This window comes from Gymnoscopelus braueri (genome assembly GCF_963280865.1).
Source record: "Gymnoscopelus braueri genome assembly, chromosome: 16".
NCBI lineage: Eukaryota > Metazoa > Chordata > Actinopteri > Myctophiformes > Myctophidae > Gymnoscopelus > Gymnoscopelus braueri.
In genome coordinates, this window is record NC_137616.1 from 21,409,149 (window position 1) to 21,414,682 (window position 5,534).

The following is a 5,534-nucleotide window of genomic DNA, read 5'->3' on the forward strand; positions in this document are numbered from 1 at the left end:
CCGTGCTCCGTGGACCACAAACAGGAAAGTAGCGTTCGCTGAATTATGGGCAAGACAGAGAAGCAAGTTCCTTCCCAGTTCCCGTGCAAACCCCGTATTTTCCCCTCTGAAACTGAAGTCTGCACTGATAATTTGATGGGGTAAACACGCACCTCTTCACTTGCCGTTGTTATAAGTGAGTGGCAAGCATAGAAGTATAATGTATCGGTGGCAAGTCACACAAATTTAGGGCGTTCCCTTCGCATATTGTACACACACCCACTTCTAAAGTGTTGCCGTTGGTTCAACGGTCCTATTACCGAGGGAGGGGTCGTGGAGGGTTGTTGGGCGAAATGTCAGCGTGGAATAAAAATGTCAGATGCAGAAAGAATTATTAAAGTCAACGGGAAACTGCATGTCTTTTTTACACTAGAAAATAAATCCCCATAATAAGCCTTATATTAATTTGCTAAGGAGGCGTGGCTATAGAGACTGCACTGCTGTATCCCTCTATATGATATATATAAGAGGGATGCTATTGATCCTGTGGAAATGTCAACAGTATAGTAGCCTGTGTCATAAAGAGAACAGTTTAGGAGATCTACAAGCTTGTAGATCGGCTATTTTCTAACAGCCACATTTTAAATAGGGCTGGAGTTAATGTATGTTTTGTAATTATAATCAAAATGTACAAAGTAACTAGCGACTAAAGTTTTTAGATAGATAGATAGATAGATAGATAGATAGATAGATAGATAGATAGATAGATAGATAGATAGATAGATAGATAGATAGATAGATAGAAAACACTTGTGGACACGAATCCTAATTCAGGTGTCCACTCGTCCAGGTGCACAGTTATCTCCACCCCTAAGTGCCACTTGTCCAAGTACCCACATGTCCCTATTGCCCAGTTATACCGGTGCCCACTCACTCGTCCAGGGGCCCAGTTATCTCCACCCCTAAGTGCCCACTCATCCAGGTGCCCACATATCCCTAGTGCCCAGATGGTTTTGGTGCCCACCTCTCCAGGTGCCCACTCATCCAGGTGCCCACTCATCCCAAAAATATGGTGCCCAGATGTCCCTAGTGCCCACCTGCCTTTGTATAGCCATACCGCAGAGCCGTGAGCCATACCAACATAGATTGTGTGTGTGTGTGTGTGTGTGTGTGTGTGTGTGTGTGTGTGTGTGTGTGTGTGTGTGTGTGTGTGCGGGTGCGGGTGCGTGTGCATATGTGTGTGTGTGTGTGTGTGTGTGTGTGTGTGTGTGTGTGTGTGTGTGTGTGTGTGTGTGTGCGCGTGTGCGTGTGTGTGTGCGCACGGCACGCACGCTCACAGTAATTCGTCTGTCATGCATTGCACACACTCTTCCAATCCCTCACTATAAGCTTCGCCTGAGGGCCTCAGCCTAAAAGTTCAACTCGGTGTGAATACACAATTCAGCCTCCACGGGCATACATTGTTACACACACATATTTATTTGCACTGACTGCACACAAGTCCACCCAACCAATTAAGCTACACTTGTGGAAAGACACACTCTATCTCACACTGCATTCTGTCTGCATCTCTCACAAACACATACAGATACAGTCACTTTCTATTCTGTCTGCATTCTGTCTAGCCTTCTCTCACTCTTGGCACATTGGTCTACTAACATCTAATTCAATCCTTTCTCTTCCAATGTGTGCTCATCTACTACCCTCTCCTTCACCCACCCTTCCTTTTTGGGCAAATTATTCTTCATCCACAGTATAATGCACTTTACCATAATTATGGTCATTGGTCACCACCACCCCCACCCAGCAATAAGGGCTACCAAATACAATTAAGGTAACATCAATTTACTACCACCCCAATGAAACTAATTCTTATCAGGTCAAGTCGATAAAGTTGTTGGTTTAAGCTATGTAGAAGCTGGGCCTACATCATTATCCTATTCAGTGATTTTACATACTGTATACTGCCTTGTGGCTCTCCATACTAGCCCTAGAAGGAAATACTGTCCATAAATTAATGCGGTATTAGCACTAACCTGTTTCTCATTAAGCAAGACTAGGGGTTGTATTGGGAATGTTGGCCTAAGGGTGGCGCTAAAGCTATAGCTATTGGGTCCACAAAGTCCGTAGGGGTCATCCTCATGGATGGCAATCCGCCCATTCGATTTTGAGATGTCATGTGGAAACTTTGGCTTTGGGCTGAAGTTGGTAGAGGAAAGGCCATTGGGTTGCCAAAATCAGGAAAGGCCATCGTTTGAGCAGCATGAAGGTGCACACGCATATAGACTATCTATCCAGTTGTTTTTTAGATATATTGTCTGGGGGTTAAATGGTACAAGTGGAAATTTTAATAATGGTGGCACTAAAGGAAAGGTCATTGGGTCACCAAAATCAGTAATGGTCATTCTCTGGATCACGGAGGTGCACAGTAAATTGTGGAATGGTAGTCCAGCCAGTATGTTGTTTGGGATCAAAGTGGTCTGACCGACTGACATCTCCACTAGCCAGGATAAAAGGTGCCCACAAACTTCAAACTACCTCATAAAACATATTTTCGTGCATACAATAGGTCTATATGTTCATGTTCACAAAATAATAAAGAATCAGATGGACTTTACATATTTACCTTTGTCTCTTTTTTTTTATAACAACACATTGATATTCGTAAACTGATTCAACTACAGACTCATGTTGTTGCTACTATATTATGTAAAACCACCACTGTAGCCTTCTGTAAATTACTGCAAGTCAGGATTAAATTATTTATCGGTCAAAATAAAAAAGAGGGGGAACTAGAAAAAGTGCTCCTCGGAGCACAGGTCAGGTAGGTTATTGGGGCCTCCTGGTGGCTGCTATAATAGGCCAATGTGAAAAGGGTGCTATTTCTTCCTCAGCCTTTGACAGCAATCGGACATGGTTTGAGGCATTTTGTTGAAAACGGACCAATCCTGCAAACTTTGGAAGCCAATGTTAGCCAATCAGGAGGGAATATGAAAAATCGGACGAATCCGTCTTGATCACATGACTATAGAGATACTGTGTATCGATTTGCGTGATGTTTGGACAAAATCTGTATGAAAAGAAAAAAACGGCCTCCTGGTGGCGCTATGACAGGCCGATCTGAAGAATTCGGGGCAGAGGTTCTGCTCTGGCATCCAGTGAGTGTGCGTGCACAGTTTCGTTGCGATCAGGCCAGCGGTAAAAAAGGCATGGGTTTCCAAGGCTAGGCCAACGGTGCCGGAGATTAGCTGCTCACAGACAGACGGACGGACACACAGACGGACCGACAGGGTGCAAAACATAGTCTCAGACGCTCGGCCATCAAATTGTGATGATGAAAAATACCTGTCTTCAGCTTGGTCCTCCTCCTGTACCGTTCTTATCATTGTGTACTAGATAGTGGTCATGTAATCTGCTTTTGTGAAACATGTTCCAAAGCTAATACTTATATTATTGGTAACAACATTGCACAGTTGTGTAATTCAAGCAATATGCAGCTGTATCACCTGTTAATGTGGGCCAATACTTCTGTATGCATAATTTTGGTTATGTCTCAACGGTCTCCACCATTTAAAAAAAAATCTATCTATCTATTTAGTTATTTATTTATTTTTCAATTATTTGAAAGATCCATTGAAAAGCTCATTAGAATCCTATTGGTTTGAAAATACTGGTTGATGTAACTCAATGGTTGAGTCCTATATTTGCAGTCTATTAGCGCCCTCTATTGATGTAAAACAGCTATTACAAAGTCTACTGTATGCACAGGTCTACATGATGTCCCACACTGTAGTGTACACAAATGGTAAAATGATAGAATGTTGGCAAAAATTTCTCTGACAGTAAATCAATTGCACGTGCAATGTTTGTAAATATGTGATAATGCGTGCATATTCAATTTTGCAACATCAGTGGCAAACCTGATGTTCAACTGAAGAAAATGAAGAGCATCTTACACACAGACACAAAATCGTTTTAAGTCCTTCATGGTGAAATCTTTATTTAAGTTCTCTCCACAACTCAGTGTGGGCTTTCATGTCAAGTGTGATCATCAGCCTACAATAGTTAATCTCACAAATATTTCACACCCAGGAAGGAAATCATGTTCATTTAGAAAGGATTATTACAGTATAGCCTGAGGTGGCATGCTGCCGTTATAATTTCGGTGCTCTGTGGTCATTTGAGATGGTCTCTAGAATTTTTCCTGTTTTCAGACACTACTGCAGCTACATACACTTGCTGTTATTTGTGTGTGTGTGTGTGTGTGTGTGTGTGTGTGTGTGTGTGTGTGTGTGTGTGTGTGTGTGTGTGTGTGTGTGTGTGTGTGTGTGTGTGTGTGTGTGTGTGTGTGTGTGTGTGTGTGTGTGTGTGTGTGTTATCCTGGATACACAGCGCGTAGTAGAATCATGCAGCTATTGTTATTGTTCTGTGTCTTTCAAAGGATGCTGTGGTGCTGCTACCCCTAATGCCAGTGAAATACTGCATCAGAATAAGCTTTTTAATAAACTGGAAAGCGAGAGAGCCATGTTTTCCACAAAGTGTCAACTAGCCTCCAATGAAGGCCAAAAGTTGCAACACCGAAAGAATGCATGCCCTCCAAAGACATTGCTTATTTCCTTCCATGGAAGACTCTGGATGTGAAACTGATTGACATTGTTTATGGTAATTATAAGCCCTCATGTCATTTCAGCCAGACGATGACCCAAAGTCAGAGAACATTTTACCCCAATGATAAAGAACAAAGTAGTCTTGTAATTTCTGTCTGTATACTCTCAGTTCGTTCACCATTTCTAGAATTCCTTCTGAAGAACTGATCCAGCGCAGCATGCGTCTTCTGCTTACGTTTGCATATTATTCTGGTACGAACACTGCATCTTAAAACACCAGAGGGTAACCTTGAGAGAAAGCTTATCGCTGACCCTGTTTGCACAGTAGCCTATCAATGTATTTTCAACAATATGGCATCAGCTTGGGAAGCATTGGATATTTCCTCAATGACAAGACAAGTTGCATGTTTAATCGTAACCTCCCCCACAGAACAGATCATGCTTCTGGAACGGCTTACATTGTTCTCTCTCTGTGGGGATGGGGGGAGTTAGGTCAGTAGAAGAAGTACAATATTATAGCCAGAGGAAGAGGGGGCTTCATAACAAATGAAGGAGGCTAGTTTTAGATGAGGAGTAAGGTAGTGTCTTTTAAAAGGGACAGAAAATAAGTAGAAAGAGGCTTATACCCACTGAACTAGTCAGCTAGCATGCTCTCAGTCATTTCTGTTCAAATGTCTTCATTTCTATCCTCCCAATGACGGACAAGTGCCTGCCTGCTTTATCATTTATTCCCATCCAGACTTTTCTGTCATTGTCTCATGTGCATACTACTACTACTACTACTCTCTCTCTCTCTCTCTCTCTCTCTCTCTCTCTCTCCCTCTCTTGCCCTCTCTCTCCACACACACACACACACACACACACACACACACACACACACACACACACACACACACACACACACACACACACACACACACACACACACACACACACACACACACACAC